Below are 8,799 nucleotides of genomic sequence, written 5' to 3'. Positions count from 1 at the left end.
AAATGTCTAAAGCCCAGAAAATTTGAAAAATAAAATTCCAACTTATAGAAGAAGAGGATGGATCTGGTCCGAGCCCGATTTCGATCCGCCGGGAGCTCTCCGCCGTACCATAGATAAGTCCTCTTCCTTTTTCTGCATTTACTTGAGCTTTCTCTTGAGTAAATGTACTGCCATTGTTGCATGTATAGCTGTACATGATCGGCATATGTACATTACAAAAGGATTTTCTTGGTTTCCGGAGTTGAGTGCTCAACCATTCCCCCTTCTTCCTTTTGCATGACTATCTCTGTGGGTCATATTCTCGCTTATTTTTTGCCTTGCCCAGTTGCTCTTTGTCGGCGAACGTCATAGCCAGAAAGAGTACATAACGCGCAAAAAAGGGGCTGGGAGAGAAGCGAAGGACGATCAACACCGCACCACTGCCCACTGTTGCTGTTCACCGTCTACGCCAAAGCTTCGTCGCTGGGTACCCCATCCCCGAGAGCTTCGCCGGAACCAAAGCTGCAATGCCACCATCATCGCCATTCCTTCCCCTTCATGGCTCCAGCGATTGCCCGGCATGTAGTGCCGCCTCTCAATCTTTATTCAGCTCTTGTGTGTTCCTTCTAATCTTGATGAAGGAAACCCAGCTTAAAGGTGGGGTGGAGGGGATAGCAACGAGGATAGCAACGAGATGAAAAGATACAAGTCATTGAATGCATGTTGGTTGATTGGTGAGAGTGGCGGTGGTGGACTTAAAGGTGGGGTGGAGGGGATAGCAACGAGATGAAAAGATACAAGTCATTGAATGCATGTTGGTTGATTGGTGAGAGTGGCGGTGGTGGACTGAAAAAGACGAATAAAATTAAAAGTCAGTTTTGCGTGTTTTTTTTTATTGGGGGATGTTGGCGGTGGAATGTGCAACCCGAGGAAGTGGATTGAGAAAGCCATGGAAAGAAAAATCAAGAAGGGGTGGATAGAAAAGCAAAAAGGGAAAAATGCATGCATTTTGTGGGGTGGCGGTGGGAGTTCAAAAGCAGAGGAATAGAGCAAGATGTCAATTAATTTCAAATTGTAAAATGTAATTTTTAAATTACAATTTGTATAGTCAGGCCCACAAATTAGAGTGGGCCGTAGCATAGTAGGCTTTTAAGTTGTATAGGCCCAACTATAAATTGTATTAAGTTATGGGCCTATATCTAGAAAAATTGTAATAATTAGAATAAAATTGTAATAAGTCCGGTTAGGTTGGAATTTCCACCACCGGCACCCTAAGCCCGGTTAGGTCGGTAGTACCACCACCGGCACTTAGAGCCCGGTCAGGTCGGCCTAGCCACCATCGGCATTGTTAAGCCCGGGAAAAGCCCCGGCACCAAGCCCTACCACGTAGGCAAATCTGGGTCTCCAGACCAATCGGACGACGCTCCAACGAAGATCGAAGACGGGCACCACGCCCAACACACCTCTCCCTCGGTTCCGACCGATAGCGGTGTCCGAAGACCGAAGACGGGCGCTTCGCCCCACACACCTCTCCCTCGGTTCCGACCGATAGCGGTGTCCGAAGATTGAAGACGGGCGCCTTGCCCAGCAGCCAAACCGGCTCTAATAGCCGTCACTCCTCTCCCTCGGTCCCCACCGATAGGGGTGTGCAATCGGGCTCTAATAGCCTCAGTTCTGCGGCTCTAATAGCCGACTGACCCTTGACCGGGCGAGGCAATCGACTGGTCATATCGCCGATCGGGGAGGTCGACACCACGGCATATTTCCCGATCCGCCCGCTCCTCTCCGGTACTGCACTCACTCGCGCCCCGAGCGCGCACAGTGGGGGCTAAATAGGAAGGGAGTGCCACAGGTCCCATGCTCGGGAACATCCCAAGCAGCGGGCCCTCGTGAAGTGTTTAGGCCCACACTCGGGAATCCCCCGATCGAGGCGGCCAAACAGTGCCTGAAGAAGTATTCCGAGGCCCGGAGGCCGGGAATCACGGTTCGGGCCGGCACTCGGGAAACCCCCGATCGTGACGGCCAAGCAGCAGTTGAAGCAAGCCTAAGGCTAAGAAAGGTTCCAAGGCCCACGAGTCGGGAACTGCAGTTTGGGCCCAAGGTCGGGAATATCCCGTCCTAAACGGCCCACCCGAAGACCGAAGACCGCGCCCTAAGTTCGCCCGGCCGCTAGTTTCACTATCACACGCCCTTATACTTAAGTACGTCCGACAGTGGGAGGCTGGGCAGGATAGGCCGGGTCGAACCGTCTGCTCGGATAACATATGATATGTGGGTCGCCCGAGGCCATGCGCCTGGTCGGCCTAGAGCGGCTGGTTCAACCCGTCTGCCCGGGTAAGGCGATGCTGGCATGGGGGTCGCCTGGAGGCTATTAGCCCGGTCGTCCAACGCGCTTTCCCACCTCGAGTAGGTCGGCACTGCCACCTCCGACGAGAAGGGGAAGTGAGCCACGCGCCATGTTAGACCGAGTAGGTTGGCACTGCCGCCTCCGGTGTTTCTAAAGACCAGTTAGGTTGGCCTCGCCACCACTGGCACTCTATGACCGGTTAGGTTGGCATTGCCACCACCGGGTCTATGAGTCCGGTTATGGCACTCTATGACCGGTTAGGTTGGCATTGCCACCACCGGGTCTATGAGTCCGGTTATACCGGTTGATACCGCTTCTTAGCGATGCCGCTTTTCAGCGATGAATTTCGCTTTCCGGCGATGCATATATCGCTTTTCAGCGATGTATTCCGCTTCTTAGCGATGCCGCTTTTTCAGCGATGTATTCCGCTTCTTAGCGATGCCGCGTTTTAGCGATGATATGTCCGCTTTTTAGGCGATGCCGAGCGATATGCTTGTTCCGCCTCTTAGCGATGCCGCTTTTTCAGCGATGTATTCCGCTTCTTAGCGATGCCGCGTTTTAGCAATGATATTTCCGCTTTTAGGCGATGCCGAGCGATGTGCTTGTCCGCCTCTTAGCGATGTTGCGTTTTAGCGATGTTGTTTCCGCTTTTAGGCGATGCGATGCCGAGCGATATGCTTGTTCCACCTTTTAGCGGAGCCGCTTTTTAGCGATGTTTTCGCTTTTAGGCGATGCCGAGCGATGTGCTTGTTCCGCCTCTTAGCGATGCCGCGTTTTAGCGATGTTTCCGCTTTTAGGCGATGCCGAGCGATGTGCTTGTTCCGCCTCTTAGCGATGCCGCGTTTTAGCGATGATATTTCCGCTTTTAGGCGATGCCGAGCGATGTGCTTGTTCCGCCTCTTAGCGATGCCGCGTTTTAGCGATGATATTTCCGCTTTTAGGCGATGCCGAGCGATGTGCTTGTCCGCCTCTTAGCGATGCCGCGTTTTAGCGATGTTTCCGCTTTTAGGCGATGCCGTGCGATGTGTTTACCGCCTCTTGGCGATGCCGCTTTTAGCGATGTGTCTACTATCTTTGTGTGATGCTTTACCGCTTTTTTTTAGCAACGTGTGTGTACCGCTCGTTAGCAGTGTTGTGCCCGATCGTCGGCGCGGTAGTTATAGCCGGGTGCACTCACATTGCGGACCCGGTCGAGGCACTTCCCGACCGCGATGTCGTTTCCCGGACGGTAACCCGTCGTATCCACTCCTTTGTGCTGACGGTTCTTGCACCTGCGGGAGTGGGGGCTGCGCTGGCCCGAGCAGCTCGTCTGCGTTTTAGTTTGCCCGAGTAGAGCGTTCGTCGGTCGAATCACGTTCGCTTCGCCCAGTAACGTTTCGCCCGAATGAATCCGGTCTCTCGGTCACAAGCGGATCCAACCCCATAGTTGGTTAGCAGATCTCCAGATCGCAGTCGAATCGAAAACACAGTCGTGCCCGGCAATCCAGTCGCGAACCGGCTGGGCTCGGCCTTTCGCAAGTTGCATTGCGAGCTCGACCACTGGGTCGGGCGCTCCCTTTCGGTCCACCGGACTATGTCTGAGCGTTGCACTCTTTTTTCCTTTGGCTAAAGTTTTTTCCCGCTGGGTTTTTTGTTAGCCTAAGGTTTTTAACGAGGCAACCGGCATATGTCACGAACCGTGTGACTCGTTTTTCCAGCCCGAACCCTTCCTCGATGCTCGTCGTCAGGGCACGGGCTGTGGGGGCTTTTGATAAGTTATATACCCCGGGTCCGTGTACAGCCGGGTCGGGGTCTCGCGGTTCGGGTTTTGACCTGCGGGTCGGGGTCAAAGGTGACGGGTCAAACCCGAGATGGGTCAAACCCGCCACCTTAGGCCTATAAAAGGGCTTCTAGCCCTCTAAGTGAGGGGGCTTTTTCCCATTTGGAGCCATGAGCTCTTTCTCTCTCGGCTCCTTCTCCCTTCTCTCTTAAAACAACAAGAACAGTATTAATAAAAGGGGGATTTGAGCTATTTTCTTGGGTTCTTGCTTCTTATTCTTCTACATATTTTATATATTTAGTACATACAACCGACATCCGGGTGAATTAGTACTATCAATTCTTATTATATTACGTTCTTATCCGGATTTATTGGTTCGGGCACACCCCCGGGTTAATTAAATCCATCATATATATATATATATATATATATATATATATATATATATATATATATATATATATATATGTGTGTGTGTGTGTGTGTGTGTGTGTGTGTGTGTGTGTGTGTGTGTGTGTGTGTGTGTGTGTGTGTGTGTGTGTGTACGAGCTTAGTATTTATAGATAATTTATTTATTTATTGTAAAAATAAAGATAAATTTTATCAAAGTTGTTTAAATATACAAGGCATTTGGTTGGAGGGAAAGGAATTACAATTTCATGATGAGAGAGAAATAATGTGAGAATAAATTAAGTGGATTTTTTTTTTTTTTTTTTGAATGACTCTATTACATTGTAGTTTCTCAACCTATTTGAAACACAAAGAGTCAAAAATGACTCAACTGAAGCTCAATCTTATGACCTCCAATATAGGTGTGATCATTACATGCCCTCTGAACACAAGGTACTTGACAAATTAAGTGGAATTTAAATTCAAGTGTTTGGTTTGCAGAAATATATTTACTGAAAATTTCAATTTTAATGTTTGGTATGAAAATTAAAAGGGAAGAAATAGTATAATGTCCAAAATGCATATACATCATCATCATTATTATTTCTCATACACCATCCGTTGCTGCATAGAAAGAATAAAAATTTTGCTATTGAAAATTTAGGCAAATATGCTATACCTATACAGGATACAAATTTTGCTATTGAAAACACACTTACCAAATTCAAATTTTGCTTTGAAAATGTATGTAACATGTTGTAAATAAACTCTAGAATTGAATGGAAACCAATAAAATAGATAAGAGAGTTTTGAGAAAACATATTTGATTGAGGTTGACCTACGAATTGACGTTTTGTGTTGAAAGTAGAAGAAGACGATCGAGATAGAGAGATGGCATACATCAATTTTAGGTTAAAAAATGAGAGATGTAATTTTGTCTCAAAGTTATTTTTTTTTTTCTTCCTAAAAATCATGGAATTATAATTCCATGAAAATGAGGGAATTGCAATTCCCCCCAACCAAACGAAAGAATTTGCTTACCTTCGGAATTATGTAGAATTAAATGGGAATGAAATTGTAATTCCTCCAACCAAACGCCTCGTAATTTTTTTTCCTATAATTTTCAAATATGATGATTAAAATTTACTACTTTAAGTAATTGTGAAATATAATTTGAACTATAATTTTTAAATATTTGTATTTATCAATGTTTTAATGTTGGACATAAATTTCCGTACATCATGAGTACAAAATGCTAATAATAATAATAATAATAATAATAATAATAATAATAATAATAATAATAATAATGACTAAATGTGATAAATATAAATATTATGTATCAAATGTGACAAAAAAAAAATTTAGAGACTAAATATATAAATATGATAATTCTATTTTTTTTTTAAAAAACATTTCAAAGACTTTTCAAACATGACTTTTGTAGTTAGAAAGTTCAAACTTCAAATTGACATCTGTTTATCATTTTCGGATTTTCAAAAACGTTTTGGAAATGGGCAATAAGGATTGGAAAATTTTGGCTAAGGTAAAGAGAATTCAAAAGGGATTATGGCAAAAAAGTGTTAGATATAAATTCACATGGCTCTAGTTTAATACTCCATCCATCCCATTTTATCTCTCATACTTATTATTCATTGTCAAACTAACACTTTATTCTTTGTTTATTTTCTTTAGTATTTTTACTTATTTTTAAATTTAATTTTTTTGTGTTTAATAGTACTTTTAGTGTAGTTTCTATAAATTTTGTATACTAATATTAAACTTAACTTCAATCAAGTCTCGTTAACTGAACCAGACACATAAAATGGGACGGAGGGGGTAATTTTTGACAAGATTAATTAATAAATATAAAATATTAAGAAATTGTATTAAAATGTTCAAATATATAATTTTGTTAAAAAAAAAAAAAACACAACTTGAGTAAAAGAATTTAGTCCACAATGTCATACAAGGAGCGTTATGCTGTGCATTCGTATGCACCATGCATGGTGTATATGGATGCAAAAACGACGTCATTTTGGCGTCTAATTTAAAAAAAAAAAAATCAGAATTGCATAACTACACATCCATAATTTCACTACACTTCCATAATTTCATAATTATATATCCAGAATTGCATAACTACACTTCCAGAATTGCATAACTATACTTCCATAACTTCATAACTACACAACATCCAAAATTGCATAACTATACTTCCATAACTTCATAACTACACAACATCCAAAATTGCATAACTACACTTCCAGAATTTCATAACTAAAAAATCCAAAATGAATGAACTAAAAATGAATAACATAATGTTGTTGTTGGGAATCGAAACTGATTTTTTTTTTTTTAAAGTAGGACGTGCGTTTTATGCAAAATGACGTCGTTTTTGCATCCGTATGCACCATGCTCCATGCAGGGTGCATACGGATGCACAACATAATTTGCCATCATACAATTTGCCTACTTTAGATCCCAAATTTAATTTGATAGTATCCAACTTAGGCTTAATCATAGCTAGTGTTAATTATCCGGCCCAAACGCTTGGATTTGGACCTGCAGGATTATGATGTATGATAACAAGGGATAAAAGGGTTTAGTAAGATGATGCAATAATGGTATATTTTTTTTCTTCTCTGATAAGAGAAATTTGTAGTCACTACTTGAGAATGTATACTGAGAGATAAATTGTAATAGGAATACCTTGTATGATGAACTTGAACGAAAATATGTTAACAAAAATCAAACTCATATGATAGGCACTGACGGAGTGGTTCACAAATAAAGTCTTGATGACTAGTTTAATTAGATTAGTTTTATTTCACATGATACTAATATCAGTGTATTAACCATAGAGTTTTTGATTGTTTGGTTGTCATATCGATGATAGTAGGTGGACATTAACTATTTAACCACATCATAAGCCACATGGTCATGTCTCGAATCGAGTAGGGGCTAAATTCGACCAATTCGACTGAGGTCTAACAATATTGCCAATATTGTCTAGTAAGAATTTAGTGTTATTGCGGGACTAACATTGGGATGATGATATTTACCTTGGAGCTGATCGAGAATGATTTCAAGGTCTCCATAATTATAATAAGAAAATAGTAAAAGTGTAAGTGATACAAAACCTCGTTGGGTCGAAGAGGGTGGGCTGTAGCAGGTTGATAAGTTGGTACATCGTTTCCAACATGGCCCCCTTGTGTCGCCACCGCCATATTTGGTTTATGCTGAAGGCCGGCGAGGGGTTCGGATCGGTGGCAATTATTTATTTTGATGATTTATGTAATATTACTAGTAAGAAAAAAAAAAAAAAAAAAAAAAGAGTTTGAGGGTTGTTGGTTAATTTAATTTAACTGGTTTTTAATTTGAGGGTTTGATTCCAATCTTTTTAAGTGATTTTTTTTTTTTTTTTTTTTTTTTTTTTTTTTTTAAGTTTGAGGTTCTTTCGTACCTAAAAAAAATATCATATATCTTCAAAAATGAATGCTTTGCTTGAACCTATGTCTTGGTTTGAATGTTAAAATAATTGATTCTTCATACATACAAGTTTGCAGTTTCATTTCAAAACAATTACAGTTTCAGTTCAATTCAATTGCAGTTTCATTTGATAATATAATAAAAATAATATGTGAGACAGTGTCAGTTTAAATACACTATAGTATCTGTCGTTTTGAACCATGGTCCACAGTATAATTGTTGACTCTGTAGCTTGTGGGTTTTATTTTTGATTGAATAACTCCAAAAATGATTTGATTGGACTCATAGTTGAATTGGTACATCTTAACCTAGAGGGTGTAGTTGAGTAAAACGAGATTCATCTATCTTTAATCCAAGGTCAATGGCTCGATCCTTGGTATTGGGTATGGAGCAGTTTTAAATCTCCAGGCTCGCTGCCTCATCCAAAAGATGTGCTTATAATTTAGCGAGAGAATTAGTCACTGTGTTTGACGGTTGAGTACACCAAAAAAAAAAAAAAAAATTAAAAATGTCTTTCAAGTAGATGTACACTCACAAGCGGAACTCCTTAAAAATTTAAAATAGAATCTTTAATTATTTATTCTATCATCTAATACCTCTTACATGCCTGGGTTTATAACTTTATTGAAACTATTAGAGTAAGGTTATAACACCTCTTGCATGAGTTTATAAAACTATTAGAATAAGTTGAATAAATGAAAACTTACTTTATAATGTTTATATGAATGACAAATAAAACTTTTTTATATTCGATTGGTTACTTGTGAACCAATCAAATATATTACCATAAATAAGTGAATATTCAAAGGTAAAATAAAGAGGAGAATGTAAT

Source organism: Ipomoea nil, unplaced genomic scaffold, assembly GCF_001879475.1.
Source record: "Ipomoea nil cultivar Tokyo-kokei standard unplaced genomic scaffold, Asagao_1.1 scaffold0418, whole genome shotgun sequence".
NCBI lineage: Eukaryota > Viridiplantae > Streptophyta > Magnoliopsida > Solanales > Convolvulaceae > Ipomoea > Ipomoea nil.
This window is presented reverse-complemented; position numbering follows the sequence as displayed.